Raw genomic sequence first — 17679 nt, forward strand, 5'->3', positions numbered from 1 at the left:
TGTACAGTCCCTCTGTCTCTAAACTATACTTGCTAACTGGAAAAGCATCCACTCCAGAGTCTTCTAGTTTCTTTACAGTGTTAACCGTGGTATCAATAGATAGGGTCATGGACCACCCACAAGACAAAATGGCAACTAAGGCAGTTGCTTACATGGAAAAAATAATGTTAGAAAACTATTTGATGTATTTTTAGCCTCTTTTAATGCACTTTAGCAGCTGGAAACAAGGTGGGAAGCCAGAACCATGGGCCAAGATCCAAAAGTCATTGAAAGCATAGGAGCTTTTCCATGGACTTTGACTGGCTTTGAATCAGGATCGCTCCAGCCAGGCTGCCTCCAATACACAGCTCAGAGCTACTCGATTAAACTGTTTTCTGGGATTACATTCTTGGTTTCCCTCACGTATCATACACGAGCTCTAAAGAATTACACGCAACAAGGTTCTAGGGAATGGAAGATTTATGGGGAAAAAACCCTCTGCATACAAAATAAAAAATCTTATACTTGAGAAATGTGCATAGCAGGGGATAGAGACATGAAGAATTATATTCGTGCTTTCTAGCGCTTAGAGGTATGACATTATTTATAGCATCCATTTTAACTGATATTGTAACAGAGAAGGAAAAGGACAGCTTAGCAACAACTTTAGATGACAGGTTAGGCTTCGGAAGTACTATCTGCAGCTTCTTTGAATAAAAGTAAATAGCAGAGTCCAATTTGACTTTCTATACTCTTTAAGCATAATTACAGAGATAAAGGACTCTTCATTTTAAATACACCAATCTTTGGGATATAAATGTGGGAAAGAATCATAAAGGTAAAAATAATTCAGAACTATGATTAAACTAAAAATCACATTTTTAATTAAGGTTGTTGACTGGGCTTCAATATTAGAGTGCCATATGGCTCTGCCTGTTCTGCCTATCTCCTACTTACAGCAATACAAGGAACATAGCGCATAAAGCAGATTATAGGTTTTCTGTAATTATTCAGATTTGTTTTTTTAATGGCCATATTGATGCAAGGCATTCTTAGGAATTCCACTATCATAATACTTTGTCATTTTTCTGAGTGCTTCCCAGATTTGCAGTAATTGCACAGCCAAACAAGAGTGCTAGCGTTAACCCAAGCAATGTGCAAAACTTCCGGAAAAAGTAGTATCATCATTTTTTAAAAGTCAAGAATCACTAAAATTAGTGAGGCCATTCATTCCCACCCTAGAAGAGATTTCCAGGCTGTTTACAACAGCAGTACAATAATTCACATTCATTAACTAAGGAGGATGCTTATTTTTCCATCTGAAAAAGTTTGCTGTGAGATCTGAATCAAGTGGTCAAATGCTTTAGCAAAAGTTGTTACAAGAAACCACCTTATTTAGCTAATTCCATAGTGTGGCAGAAGCTATTCTAACACTCAAACAATTAGCTTTTTGGCAGCACATACTCTGGAAATAACTGCATAACTGTCCATTCTCCTGACAACTTTCTTCCTGGATTTTTTCCTTAAATCCCATGAATGAAGGATTACCAGGATTTATGTAGCAATTTAATACCTTCAGGAAAGAAAAAGCACACAGCACAGGAAGAGAAACAACGGGAATAGAATGGATCTATCATAATTTAAGTTAAACTCACAAATAAATTTATCCTGACATTGACTGATAAATATCTAGACTATTTGAACTTGTTTCCTGGATTGTGAAAACTATCCTGCAGCTGCTTCCTCTGACTGCTCCAACTTGCTGGATTTTAGGGAGCTACACTGCAGAGGAGTCAAGTCAATGAGAACAAGAAGTCATAGCAATTGATAACAATTCATCCCTTTTGCCTCGAGTGCCATTTTAGTTTGGTTTTTGAGAAGTCCTTAGGAAATGTCCCTTGTCCTGCAGGCTGTTTATACTACCTGCCCAAATGATCTGGCCTGGATATTTTTTAAAACATTTTTTAAAACAATTTTATATCATTTTAAAAATGAATCCTTAGTTTTCAAGTATCTTGTTGAGTCGACCAAAACTCAAAAATTAAGACTGAGACTTTAGGATTGGATCCATATAGCATTAATTCCCCATGAAGTGTCCCAGACACCGAATACTCCTTTATCACCCAATTTAAATTCCCCATTTATTCAGACTAACAGGTTCCTGCGGCGTACTGTAACACACGTCCAAACAAGGTGGCCACTTTCCCATTCTCCTCCCTGCCCACCATGAATACCTCAGGACATTACAATCTACCTCTACCAGCGCTGCTCTTGTCTCCCATGCCTTATCAAAAGGGAGATGGGGTTAAGCAGCTTGAATTTTCATTGCATTCTCTGCCAGCCAAGAATTAGAAAGCCTCTGCAACCCGGAGAGAGGGAGACTCAAGGAAACAGTAGGGTCAGTGTGACCAGCAGCAGGCTCAGAGCCTTTGCAGCCCCACTGATAACAAGGCTTTTTTTGTCAGCATCTCAGCAAAGGAAAACTTTAAGGAAGTATTTCTGAAGCAGTATAATGAAATAGCTTTGCAGATACTGATGGGGAGCTCCTTCCACGCATGAGGGGAGAGGTACAAGAAAACACAAAGTCATTTGTTTGAAACTTTAATGAGTAGATGATGAAGGCTGAGCCAGCAAAAGGCAGGCACTCCCCTTCTGAGCCTGAGGAAATATGATACAGAACAGAACAGGCTGGGATGGACTTTGAAAATGAAGGGAAGCGGCTTGCATTTGATACGGCAGAGGAAGAAGAAGCAGTTAAAAGCACATGGAGAAAATGGAGCTAGGCAAAGCAACAGCCTAGAGAATTTATTTTTACTATACTGCAGCATATGAGTCCTACTTAACCCCTTTCGGGCTGGCTCTTAGTTGAGTGTATATTCCCCTATGAGCATACAGAATTTATAGTTAAATTCCTGTGTGTTAATATAGATGGGTGCATAAAGGAGGGAAATCCTCCGTGCCCTGACAGAGGAGAGGCAGAGCTGTGAGCTCAGGCATTATAACCACCACAGAGCCTACATGGCAAAGAGCACTTTTAAATGCTCCAGATGTGAAGGGTCTTTCCATTTGAGCTTGCAGTCAATGCCATAAGGCATAAATCCACAGGAAACCAGGTTCCCCTAGTTCATGTGCTCATACTCAGTTCTATTTCACATTGCTCATGCTGTACAATTCCTGGGGGAAGGGAATAGTTAAACTGGCCAGAAACTGCAAGGGAAGAGTGGTGTGCTCTGGTGATTCCCAACAGCTGCATGACTCCAGCTGGGACCCAGCAAGAGCTTGGGGATGCTGCCTCTGAAGGAGGCCAGATAGCACTGATGTCCTTATCACTAATACCTGCTGCTGTGCAAGGCTGCTTCCCAGAAAGCAGGAACACAGCAGGGGCTGGGTGGTTTTGGTTTTCACAGAGTTTGCCTCTTCTTCCAAACCACATTAATTCTGAGGTTGTCTGTCAGCCTACTTCAGTGCAGATCAGGAGCAAGCCACAAACCTTGACAAGACAAGTCTTCTGTTCAGCTACTTATAGACTTTTCACATGTAATAGATTCTTATACCCTTGTCCTGTCTAACAGTAAAGAGAGGAAAGATGAAAAATGTGCCTCTGAGTGTCATCTTTGGATGGAAATGATAAAGAAATATATAATGATCAAATGCTTTGATCAAAGCAAGCAGATAGAAGAAGAACTGGATGCAGATTTAGTGATGGATGTTTGTTTCATTTCCCTACAATGAACATGCTGTTCCACAAAAAATGGGGGAAGAGTGGAGCATGCGTCATGCTTTCTCACTGTTGCTTTTGCAGGAATCATGGTGTAGGTGCTGACTTTTGATTTCCCAAAGGGGCATGGAGAAAGGGTTCAATCAGCCTTTGATCTGCAGGTCAGGAGGTTCTCTGGCCCCCACATGCCACATGGGTTTAGATGCTCCACAGTTTGACTCCCAACATCTTTGATGATTGTTTTTTGATGGCTAAAGAGCTCATCTGCTTTTGAATGGTGATGCTCAGGCTGAAGCCACTCTACCTTCAGATGACAATGTGTGTTTTTTAACCTAAAAACAACAAATCAGCTATCACTGGCACAGGCATTGTATAGATTCTTCCCTCTTCACTGTTGGAAAGTAAGAGGTTAAATCCCTTCCCATTTTAACAAAAACATATTTTAACTAAATCCAACACTCTTTTACTTAACTTAAAAAAAGAAACGGGCATGCTGTGCTCTAATAAAATTTTTCCTTGGCGCTCTCCCTTCTCTTTGAATCTTAGGCAGGGGGAAGAGAGAGAAAGAGAGACAGAGAGAGATATTAACTATTTGGGCTAGGCTGACTGCCCTTTAAATTGTCAAAAAGCTTGAAAGATATATGAGCTTGCTGTACTGACAGAAATGTAGGTCAGACCCTCAGGGTCTCCAAGGCTTTCAGATCAGCCTATCTGTAGACACTAGACACAGGATGTCAGCATCTCATTTAACAGCTTATAAAAAGCCCCAAAATTGCGACATGGTTAGGCTGGGCCAGAAGAATGCTTTTTATTTTGTTTAATCAACAATTGCTAAGTTAACCTGGCAACATGCATGAAGTTAAATCATGTTGAGACTTCAATAGACCATTCTGAGTGTCTAGCTTTCCCCTCTATGTTGGGAAATCACATTAACATTTTCATCTACTCTTGTCTCTTACCTATGCAATAGTATTCCCTATCGCACTCTCTGAAAAGCTTATTTCATGTTACTGCAGCTGACCCAAGCAACAGAGTTCCCACCACTTACTTTTATAGTTAATCCTCGAGGCTAAAAAATTCTGCAATAAGGACTTCATTCCTGACGTTTGCTCTGTATTTTCCATTTCTCAGTTTCACCCATCATTCCCTTGGAGTACATTAAAACAGTTCCTCTCTTTTCTTGGTTTTTCTCTTTACTACCCAATACCGCCCACTTCAAGGGAGTCAGTGTTTCCCACAGAGCTATTTGCCATTCTAAACTTGGAGGGGAGAACATGGCATCTGAAACGACATTGTGTGGTAACTATTAGCAAAGGCTGAATTGTAATAATTACAAATGTACTCTGAGATAATACATTCCTTCCCTCTCTCCAAGTCCTTGCTGTTTAGGCAAGCTGCATGTACTTGAGGCTGAGTGATAGGTGTTGATTTTGGTTTTTTACTTTCTTCATTCAAATGAGTTTCTCAGGGCTTCCAGATGATTTTGTTAAGTCTCTAAGTGATTTTAAGGAAAAAGAGGAAAAGATGTTTTCTGCAACCAGTTTCAGGATATTTTATATTCAGTTTCTATGTACCACTTTTAGACATTTCTGAAGGCATTAGAAAGACTGCTATATAATCTCCTTTTTCCTTCCCTCCTCCCTAATTTAGTTGGGGAATTTTCATGCCCTCCTGTGTGACAGACCCCTGTGCTCATCACCTACCTGCTAATACAACTCCCAAATCAAGGCCTGAAACCTTATCAAAAGGCTGCATTTTAATGCCCTGTTCCTTTGCTATGTGTTTAAGGAGGAAAAAAAATATTCAACTGGTTGGAATCCGAAACTCTCCTGCTCAAGTGGCTGAAGTCCAAGCAGCCAGAATAAATTTTCCTACAGAACTGCCCTCTCACCCTAGCAGAGAAGAGACTGCATCACAATGTTTCATGGAGAAGCAAACACAAAAGGATATGCTGAACTCATGTTGTTATAACCTAGGAATTCAGAGAGTTAACAACAACCCACTGGGGCAATATAAGCCTTCATTCCTAGTTTCTCAAATACTGCATTGCAGTGGACAAGAATACAAAAAGATCATTCACCTACACATTTCTCAACAGAGTCTAATCAAGTGGGACTGCAGAGTGGCACATGCTTGCTGAGAGAATTTCAAGAGGGGAGGTAAGAGGAGGGCTGAATAACATTTAATAACTTTGAAACGTGATAGCTACCTACAAAATAATGTCATGGTTGGGAACAATGGTATTTCAGAAGCTAATCACAGACTGACTGAATTCATTGTTTAAATTTATGTGACATTTTATACGTATGTATTGGTGGTGCTCAATAATGTACAGATCTGAAAAGTTTCTGTTCAGCTCAGTGGAGTGATATTTTTAAAATATTTATCTTACAATAAAATCTGAAGCAAGCTAGAATTGTACCTAGAAATCTCTTGCTTACAGTTCAATTTTAATACTGCATTTAAAAACCTGAGCTGACAAATGAGATTTGAGGTTTACAGGATAAGTACAGTAATCTGGTGTATTCACTTCAGAGCTTTTCTTTTACAGCTTGAACTTTGCAAGCCAGCTGGAGCTCTCCCTTTGCAGAATCTGCTAGGGATGTATGAAAAACAAATAGGGAAACCTCTTGAGTTAACAGCTACCTCAGCCATTCTGTCTTTATCAAGACTGTGCATTTTTGGCTATGCCAAGTGTCAAGGAAAACAAATGTATACCTAAGAGCTCTCTTTAAATGCAGAGTTTAACAGCAAAAGTAAACTACAACCACTTAATGTTATCTCCGTTGTGTCACATGGGGCATTTGAAATAATTAGAATGTAACCTAAAAGATCTTAGAAGTAAAATTGTCTAAATCTAGTTCAACAAAGTTACATTACTGCATGAGATTGTTTTAAAAGTCTTTACATCATTGCCAGTTTCAGTCTCATGCGTGACAGCATCTCCATGCTGAGGCTCCCGGGCCCGTAATCATTTCCCTAAAAGTACTAAGACCTTCCAACATGTGATTGCATTATGGGTTGTATAATGTAGTTTAGAACATGCCAAGAAAATGTCTTCAGCCTTACTTTTACAAATATGGCAATGATCAACCCAAAGCATGATGTGAAGGTTGATGATATTTAAAGCAATTTAACATGTTGCAACAACATTATACTTAATGCTGCCCCATTAAATGAAACTGCAATCTAACAGCAATATAAACATGAGGTCTATGGACTTGGTCCTACAAACTTGATTCACATCAGTAACATTTACCTACATGAGTAATCTCCCGGAGGTAAAGATAATGGATGAAAGGGAAAAACTGAAAAGCAGGTTACAAAACTTGGCTTCAGCAGTGCTATTCAGCCGTTAGGTTCTTACTCTAAAACGGCTAAAAGTAATGCCTAATCTCAACAGCGACTCGAGTGTTTCTCATCCGTTTCCATGTTTTCAACAATTGCTGTAGGATACCAAAAAGCAACTATTAGTAAATGCTGTTGGAGTGATTTACCTCTTCTGTGCATCTCCCCACAGAAGCCAGGTAGAGCCACAGCCTTTTGGTGGCTGCAACCACCACTCCAGAAGGGTCCTCTGCCAGAAGGCTAGTTGGGGTTCAGGAGTTAGAGAAAGCTACCTAAACCACTTCCACTCAACCAATGACTGCTGCATAGCAGAAGAATATACATAGTCACAGATATCATATTCACAGATAACACCTTTTTTGGAGGACAGCTCCAACAGTATTAGGTTAATGATCTGCTCAGTTGTGAAATGTTTTTTTATTTCCATCATTTGATCACTATGCACTGCTGCTTTTTTTTTAATATATATAGGACACATTAAAATCACATAAATCTAGTTTACAAAAGTAGTGAGGAATGCAACATTGCAATACAATAGCAAAGATAATAACTTCATAATAATTTGTAGATCACAGACCACAAAAGCTCTACAAATAATAGCTTCATTTATTTATATGTCAACAGATTTGATATTCCCTGATGATCAAGATAAACAACTATGCATCTTTCAGAAATAAAGAGGCACATGAGATGGAAAGCAAACAAAACCACAAAAGACCAAAGTATGCCAAAGCAAGCTACGAAGGCATTCCCAGAACTACCAAAACAGGTATTACAAAGGGAACTCTGTTGCTACCACAGTAGCCTTTAGAGTTAACAAAAATGGAACTGCTTCAAAGTGCTGTAATTATCACAGTCTATGCCATGTAAACTCAACTCCATTTATACAGAACTGTTCTGAAATCACCTGTTACTTTTTAGGGATAGTAGAGGACTCTCCCTCATATTCCGCAATATCATAATAAGCAGCACAGCAGTAAATTATTCTCATTGGTAATGAGGAAAATGACTTTACCAGCCATTCTGGTCCACAGAAGACACTCCCCATCACTGAATACATATATTTAAAGCTGTGGATTCCAAACCTCATTAGCTTGCAGACTACTTGCTACCTTCCAATAGACTTTCTTGTACCATCATCATCAAACTTTTACCTGGACAGATACGACAGCAATATGTTTCCTGAATTCAGCTCATGGCCTCACAGAGTACCATAAATATGGTTTGCTGATGAGAAGTGCTGCCATTCAGTTGCTAAGAATTATCCATTTAAAAATCAAAGTAAAGGTTCTTGTCAATTCTGACAGTACTTTCAATGTTTCAGAAGAACTGTACTCTAAGATCTAGCCAAAGCAGCTGCATCAGGGACAACTATTCCTGCAAGACATGTTGGCAGCACAGGGTATGTCTTAAGGAGCCACAAACCAGTTCAATATACTCTGATTCAGTATTGGAAAACCTATAAAAGCAAGCCCAAAGACACCATCTGGACAGTGCTGAAAGTGGGTTTCCACTGTCTCTCAGCGATGCACTGGTCAACAACTTATGAAATCTCCTCCAGTCTTCAAACCTATGTTTGGAATTGTGAATTCAGTTGGGCTGTGACACAAACCTTCAAGTCAGCTAAAAATCACTTGGTAAGCCACCTGGCTATGCCATAAACAGCTCATACCAAACTGAAGAAGACATACGTCTATTGAGAGAAGTCCTGTGGGAATGCTCAGGAAGTCTCACCTCCACCAAACACATTAATTCCTTAATAGAGCTCACTAATTATCTACTCATTTTACTGCCCAAGACTTGCAGGATTACCCTGGAAGAGCAATTTTCTCATCCTTAAACAGGTCCTCATAGTTTTATTTTTAAAGAGTCGATATGTAAGGATTTTAAAAACCAATGGATACAGCCTCAATCTGAACAGGAAGAGAAGGGTGGGAATGTAGTGGTGGCAATGCTAATGCAGTGCTCTAAGGCTGGAGTCCTCTGACCCTCCCCAGTAAAACTTCTGCCCCTGCGAGACAAGTAAGAAAATATTTTCAAGGTAGGTGTCAGTTAAATGCTCCTGCACAGGCACATACTGAAAACTGGTTAACTGTCCTATTACACACAAAAATAAAGTAATTATCCTGTATCGATAAAGACACCATGCTGCCGTGGTAGTCAGATGCAGCATTTCCAGTAAGAGCTCCAGACTCAAGTAAGCTGAGACAGCCTGGGATGTCCGGAAAGGAAAGACACGAATGTCTTTTGCCAAAGCCCATGAAAAGCTACCAATTTCTCATTCTTACCATTCCCTGACAATGACCAGAGTGAGTTCAGAAGAGGGCATGGAAATCCACAGCTCTGTGCCACCACTGATGAAGGTGCCACCACTGTTGTAGTCCTTTCCAGCAATGCAATGATCAAGGGTGTCATAATTACGTGGGTGTGCAGCCTACCAAGGATCTAACTTTGTGCATCAAGGTTAACTCCTGCAAGATCTGACCCTCAGAGGATAAAAAGCTCCAGTGCAGAAGGCTACTCATGCCCTCCTGGCTGTCCCCTCAGTGTTTGCAGAGCAGCTTGTCACAGTTCAGCCCTAATGCTTTCAAAAGTGACCAGCCCTTTAAGAATCAATTTTTAAAATATAACTGCAGACATCTTTAAGTTATTAAAACATGCAATTGTCTCTGTTTAATATTTGAATTAAACAAGAATATGGAGGAAATATTTAATTCCACAATTAAAAGATCTATGTAAGATGCTCATCACCTTGGCAATTTAGCTGACATTCAAAAGTAGACTAAATGTGATTACAAAAGCTATGAAGATTTGTAGGTAAACCATCACCACAGTCACTGTTTTATTTTGTCCATTTTGATTTTGCAAACAGACTTTTGTTAAGGAGTTAAACATCTCTTTGTAGATATAAAAGCTTTTTTTTTTTTTTTTTTTGGGGGGGGGGGAACATAAAAGCAAAGCCTGAGAGCTATCAAAGTTGAAGTTCAGCTTTGTACTGCAAGTATCTGACCTATTCACTCAGTAATAGGCCTAATCAATCTTACTATCTCCCACAATAGTGATTCATTATAGCCCAGGCCTTATCTTTGTATCAAAGTCAAGAAGAAAGGCAGACACAGATATAAGGAAATACTTTACTTCTCTCTGATACGCTGTACATAGTTTAAATACCAGCACTGATAATATGCTGGACACTCATGAGTCCCATGTACACTTAATCACTCATTTCCTTCAATGACTAAGAATAATACCAGCATAATTTACAGTGCTTTAGCCCCTACTTCTTCCAAGACATCTGGCACGCATCCAGGGAGTGGCACTTCTGAAGCAGGAGGACCATGGCGAGGCTTTGAGGGATGGGGAAGGAGGTCTGAAGGCTGCATAACTGCCGGGAAGATTATTGATGCCTGCATAACTGATGGAAAGAAAACGTCCTTCAGCTACAGAGGTTTTTCAGAGTTTGAGAGACTCTGAGAACTCTGCATGACCAAGACTGCTTGACCCATCCAGAGCTAGCCAAGGCACTGTCTCCACCTTCTGCTGCGGGCAGGCTGCCTCTGTTAATCTGTTATGCAGAGCCTAATTCACAGTCCCATTTGAATCCTTGCAGAACTTGGATAACCAGATAGCAGGGAGAGGGCAGAAGTGCACTTTCACCTCCAACTTGTCCAGGAAACCCCATCCCTGCCTCCCCTGCCAGAGGGAATTTTGCTAGGAACAAGCGTGTCAGCATCGGCTCGGTGATGATCTTCCTCCCTCGGGCTCAGCCTGGCCGAGCGGGGCGGCCAGACTGCCACAGCTCTCTTCCCGCTGCCATGCTGCTTGGAGCCGACCACAGCAGCCAGTGAGATGAGACCACTGCTGGCTCTTGCAGGCACAGCTGGCCAGCCTTCTTGTGCCAGACAGATGTGAGGCACTGGAAAGGCCCTTCCTTATAATCAGGATAAGGATGGAGTTGTATTCATAGTTATGCTTCTGCTGATGACATAATTTCTCCACAGCTATATAGTGGGGGTTTTATGTATGAATCAGAATCAAGGATTTGCACTGCCCAGAATCAGCACATGATTTGGGAGGGTTTTCCCCCCAAAATGTACGAAACCATTGTCCCACCATATAAAGCATCATTTAGTTGTTTCTAATTTCTCAAATGCAAAGGGACTGGTGTAAAGGAACACACAGATATTTGTCATCTGGAGAATATTCATCACCTCACACCCATTTTCTTATGGCATTCTCTTTCTTTCTGAGTTTAAGACACTTGACCATGTCACTTCAAGACCATAAACTGCCCTGTGCTGCTGTAAAAGATCAGCCACTCCATTTAAAACCACAGCTGACTGTGTCCCTTTCACAGTGCCCCAGTAAGCAGAGTGGGAGGGAAGTACTCAATACCTCTAACAGTAATACTTTATTTATAAAACTGACACCTTCAGGGTCTATCTCAGAGAAAGCTGAAGGTTAAATCAGGCACCTAGAAATGGTTTACTTCTAACCTCACTATGTTGAGTTTTTCACATGCAGCCTTCAGAAACACTGCACTTCATTATATCATTTAAAAGGAACTAGGTAATCTTTGGCATGGCAGCTTCCACACATGAAAACTCAGTAATTGATCCGAGTGAAACAAAAGTGTACCGACCACTTAGTATGTTTTATTGCTTTTACTACTGTGTGCACCTGCATAAGTCCAGGAGTGCAGTCCCTCAAGGCCCAATACACAGATTTATATACTCTTAACACATCTTAAAAAGTTAAGGAAGTGATGCATTTTTCTCTCAGAGGTATGTGATTTCTAAAAATCCTAAAGACCCTTTCACTGTCATTCCTGTTATTTATGCAAGAAAAAGGTACAAACTACAAGTGGCCTGTATTTAAAACAACAGGCTCTTTTCACCTCTGCCAGTAGAAAACTTTGACACCGCATTTTATGTTGTTAGCTGGACCCAGGCAGAATGGGGAACACCATTTCCAAGCAGAACTTCCACTGTGCCCTCTCCTGGGAATGATGGTTCACTGGGATTCAACTAATGGGTGCTACAGGCAGATACTCATCTATCTAGCTTCTTCTGGAAAACAACTACAGTAAATATTTTTGGTTTGTTTTTAAGATCTAGTAGACACTGTGTTTTGTAGATGCAAGCAGTTAATCCATTTTTGTGCACAAGATACAACACTGGATTGTGCAGCTGCCTGTATTCTGCTGGTACAAGCTTGCAGGAAACGTATTTCAACTTGCTGGCTTTCTGAAAACAACAGAGGGAATGGGAACCTGGATTTGGGATTGGCCATATGCAAATTAAATCTATGCCATTTTAAAATTTGTTCCACTATTTTCAGTATCAGCACTTACAACTACTTTGCAAACACCATGAGGATGTCTGAAATAGCATTTAAATTACAGAACTGAGAATTACTGAAGCACAAACACTAAAACAACTGTTCTTTGATTTTGTTTCTTAACTTTTTCCTAAGAGTGACATGAAAACTTTCTTTTCTCCCTAGAGACTTTATACAAGTGTCAGCTTCAGTCATTGCAGTTTTACAAGACTATAAAGTTAGCAGCCTCTAACATGCAATTAGCAGTTCCTTATATAAAGCAAAACCAGTTCCATACTATTGTATTCGTAATAACCTGAAGCTGACTGCATCTTTTCCCCTCCTTGCCTAAACACTAGCTTCCAACTCACTTTCCTTAGAAAACTGAAAGGGAAAGAAAGAAGGATAAACACTCCTAATAATTACTGAAGAGATGAAACTTCATTGATCTGCCATATCAAAGAAAAAAAGAAGAAAAATACTTAGATGTATGTAGGTGGACCAACTTGCTTCAATTAGAAGGTATGCAGTTAAGGCATTTGACTTTTACCTTGCTAACAACTTGGGGTATTTTCAGATCATCTCAGAAATATTTGCACAGATTTTTGTCTTGTGGTCTCTTTCATGCTGTCATTTCAGATCAGAGTCATACCTGAGGATCCCTCGTGAAGCCCTGGCTCCTGTCTAAACATATTAAGAGACAGTTTCCAAGCTCACAGGTTTGTAGCTTAATGGACAGCACAAAAAAAAAAAAAAAAAAAAAGGAATGAAGTTTACCATCAGTTTTGCAGATGCACAAGAGAGGCACACGAAAATTAAGAATTTTACCCAGGTCACACAGTGTATGTGTTCGCATGAGGAATGATATGATGTCCTTGTAGTTGTAGTCCAGCACTTGAACCATAAAGATATTTTTCCTTCCCAGCTAAACAAGCTGGTAATTTTTTTTCTCACCTGGACCCAGTGAACAACCAGCTGAACACATGGCAGCAGCACATCTTTGCAGTCCACTCACCTACAGCCCTGCATTAGCAGCAGCTTAGCCAGCTGGCCATGGGAAGCAGTCATTCCCCTCGAGCAGGGACTTGTGAGGCCACATCTGGAGCCCGGTTTTGCCTTCCCGCATACCTTTCATATGAGAGATTGCAGCAGACTAGAGAGAGTTTAGCAGCAGGATGCTAAGATGGTCAGGGGATGGAGTCACATCATGTAGTAGGGGAATCCCAGGGACATGGGTTTGTGACACATGGAGAAGAGAAAGCAGAGCAGAGGAGACAGAGCCAGGCTCCTCTTGGAAGTGCACAGAAAAGGGAGAAGAGACAACACCCACAAGTTGCAGAAAGAGACATTACAGTTGGAAATAAAATCCCTGATGAGAATGGCTGAGCACTGAACATGGGCCCAGAGAGGCTGGAGCACCTCCACGTTTGGATATTTTCAACCCCAGACTGGACAAGGTCCTGGGCAACTTGAGACCACTTGTAAGTTAGCCCTGTCTTGACATGAGGTTAGAAGAGCTGACCTCCTGCGGCTCCTTCCCACCACCTACATCGTTCTACGATTTCTAACTTCTGTGCATCATTTTATTATGCTTACACAGGTATCAGCAATAAAGTATGTGTGAAAGGCAGGTCCATGAGCAACAGGACACTTCTGCTGTCACTTGTTCTTAATCCTCTAACATTTTCACGAAGCAGCAGTCAAGATTTCAGTTTGTTGGGTCTCGGACACTGCACAAAATGGCAAGTTCCTATGCACAGGCACTGCTCACAACAACAGATTTTTGCTGTGTGTTCGTGTGAGAATGTGTTATCCCCATCCCACATACCTCTTCCAGAAGTTCTGCTTTTTTATATGAAAATATGCCCAAAAATACATTTTAGTGATCAATGTTGCTCTGGCAATGTATCAGAACATCAGCTTCCAGAGAGCTCCAGGGCTAAGATCCCACACAGCTTTCAACAGAAATAGCTGGCCAAAACTTTTTCATGTACAGTTCACCTGGGGGAGGGGAAAGTGACCCACCTATCTTTCCCCTGCAAATTTCTTTCTCTAGCATGTGCCTCAATCAGGTTGGCTGTCACACCAGATCATGTCATTGGGGTTATGACATCACATGACTGAAACAGCCCAGAGCAACTGATGTAAGACAGATTGCATTTGACACCCAGGGAAGATTTCAGTCCATGTGTTTGCTATCCCGAACCCTTTGTGTTTAATTACTGTAACACTAGATCAGCAGAATGCTGCAAGCAGGTTACCAAGCCACTATTCCCTGAATCAGCAGCCTGCACAGGAAGATCTTGTCCTTTCACAAGCATGCTGCAAGCTGAGACATCAAACTAAATATTGGCAGTAAAACAGGAGGCCAAATCCCACTTCCGTGGAAGCTGGGCCTAAAGCTGGACCCCTCATTTTACCTCGCCAACACCTCTTTAAAAGAGATTCAGAAAATGATCCTAAGGAAAATATGTGCTACATATGCACCAAAAAGTACAACTCCCTGCCTCTAACCTACAAAAGACAGACATATAACCAAGAGCAAGACATGTCAGTTGTTTTAACTAAGAACGTATCCTAGTACTACATTTATTTTTTAAAAAGATAAAACCTGGAGCCAAACTACAAAGCTATATGAATTATTTACAAAAATAATCTAAAATAAATCAATCTTTTTCATAAATTCAAATTTTTAAGATTTTCAAGATGGAAATACACTCATTTAAATGTCCTATTTTGTAAAAAATGAGTTTGAATTATTTATCCTTAAGTGTAGGCGTTTATCATCCACTTTCTTTTCCCTTGTACTGTTCTGTTGTGGTTTTGCCAGGTTCCCTTTTTTCTATACCTCTTTCAGCACTAAAAGGAGATTCTTAATCTTCTTAAGCCACAGCCCAGCTGGCCTCTCTCCTGAGGACTCTCAGGACTGTTTTTTTGCTATAGAGTATGACTCCATGTACTTTCTTCTGTAAAGATATGAAGAGAGTGTCCACTGGGTTTCGTCAGAGAAAATGGTACCCAGAAATAGGGGAGGAAGAAATGGGAACTTCGTACTATGCAGGGTGACAACTGCTCTGACATATCTGGCTATAAAAACTTACTCCCCTGAGTTCACCCTGTCTCTCATATGATCTACACAGGTAAACAGCCTGCGTGAGCTGCAATGGGAGCCCCACACTTAGGAGACCAATTAGATTTTCCCTTGAGCAAAACTTCTTTCACACTTGGCATGCGATATGTCGGCCCCACCTGTGCCATTGTTCATGACAAAAAATGCCTTTCTAAAGTTAACAAACTTCAAATGCTTTTCATTGGCAAGGTTTAGATATATCTATATAACTCTCCAAGTACTGGTTCATCTACCAAAATAAAAAGTCATCTTATTTTTATTCTGACCTCAGAGATTCAATGGAGAGTCAGCTTTGCCACCTGGGAAACTTGTGTGAATGAGAACCTGGAGGAAAGATAAGAAATCAACTGGGGAAAATAACACTAGCTTAACTGAAAGAGAAATTTTGAAAAACCTTAAGTAGAGTTTTATTCCCAGGCAATATTACATTCCCAGGAAGGGGAGATAGCTCAGGTACGAAACACTCTCAAGAAGTTCCCTGCTTTGCACTGCAGGCAAACTCCTTTCTCAGTCATTTGGTTTTGGCCAGGACAGGAGCATCCATCAGATTTCCACCAAAGGAGGAGAGCCCCACTAGGTACTTCATACTGTCCAAATCATTTACGCATAGAGGTGATCACATAATCATCGATCCTCCTTTATTAGTAGAGATGAGAATCAATTCCTTTACCGCCTTTTAGACCTTTGCACATGAAACTAAAACTAATACTGATCTGCAAATGGTCTTGTACGTGCTTTTGGATTCCAGGATCCTCTGTCCTCTAACCTGGTGCATGTGTTTGACTCAAGTAACATTGTTCTTGGACCTGTGACAAATTTTGGCTGGGGAGAAAGGGAGGGGGGAAAAAAAGTAAAGACATTTTACTCTCTTATGAGATTCATGAGATGAAATTTGTGCCAGTTTCAAGTATAGCCCATGTGAAAGGTCAGGAAAAGTTCACAGCTTTTTCTTTTTTTTTTTTTAAAAGATATAAACCAGAATTAACTTCAAAAATTTACCACAATTTCTGCACATCCTAGGAGTAAAAAAGAGCTTCTGGGAATCCGTACCAGTCTGATAAAAAGCTATACCACAATTTCCCATGGCTTCTGTGTTCCTTTAAGTGCGCAAAACCTGCACAGCTTGTTAACAAAGTGTCTTTTAAAAGAAGATAGGCACTGTAACAATGAGTGTTATTTTGTAGATCAGTTCCAATAAGCACAGTGTTTCCTAGGAAGGAAAACTTGGTTGAAAGAAATGTATTCATAATTTTTAGGATTCTTTGAAACTAAGATTAAACATAAATGTAGAATAAACACTAGAAACATTAACCTCAAGGAAATAATGACTGCATGTAAAAGCTAAAAAACATTAAAAGGAAAATCAACAGCAGTCATCTATAAAAGAAAATACTACACTTGTCTCTGAGTTCTCTAGTTCATTATTATTAAAAAAAAACCCCAAAATATCTTTGGCTATGCGAACAAACGTTAGAAAAATGAGCAATGACTGAGAAATAATATATAGTGTGTTACTATGCACATTTTTAAAGCAATAAAGCATATCTTCCCACAGCACCTGTGCATCACCTAAAACAAAAATAAGAAAAACTATATACATTAAAATGTGGCATTTCTTTGACATATTACTAACTTGGGTATGCAATCCAAAACTAAAAGATTGCCTTCCTACAGATATAATGATTTTAGTTCTGCCTGCAAAGAAAGTCATTCAGGGTGGGTATATGAAACTGGGGGGGGAGAAGCAGTTTAGGGGCCACCACATGAATTTCAAAAGCTTTTGTCACCCAAAATGAGTCCAGTACCTCTCTGATGTAATCACACGGCTTTCAGACAAGTTTAGCTGGTACTGGCATGAGAAAAGATTTTTTCACAGACGAAAGTTTTAAAAATCTACAAAAGCAAAGTTGGGGAGGAGGGAATTTTTTGGGAGTCTAGACAGGACTCCAAACAAACTTCAAAGGCTAACACACTCCCAAGTACAGCTCATCAAGGGACCAGATGGGCTGCAAGGGGGGAAAAAGCCCTCAAAACCCTCTCAGACATCCTGGCTACCACTCCAAGGAGGTGAAGCCCCGAGACAGACTAGATAATATCCTGCCACTTAAGACCTAGAAAAATAACCTACAAAAGTTATTAATTAATTCCCAGCAGAAGGCTGCACAGGCAATGAATCAAACAATAC

The 17679-nt window shown here is 40.3% G+C and overlaps 1 protein-coding gene across 1 annotated transcript in view; it reads right to left on the reverse strand.

Annotated features, from left to right (window-relative positions):
* Positions 1-17679, reverse strand: part of ROR1 (receptor tyrosine kinase like orphan receptor 1) — a 171421-nt gene that overhangs the window by 81678 nt on the left and 72064 nt on the right. The window lies entirely within an intron of this gene.

The sequence above is a fragment of the Pelecanus crispus genome, chromosome 5 (assembly GCF_030463565.1).
Source record: "Pelecanus crispus isolate bPelCri1 chromosome 5, bPelCri1.pri, whole genome shotgun sequence".
Taxonomy (NCBI): Eukaryota; Metazoa; Chordata; class Aves; order Pelecaniformes; family Pelecanidae; genus Pelecanus; species Pelecanus crispus.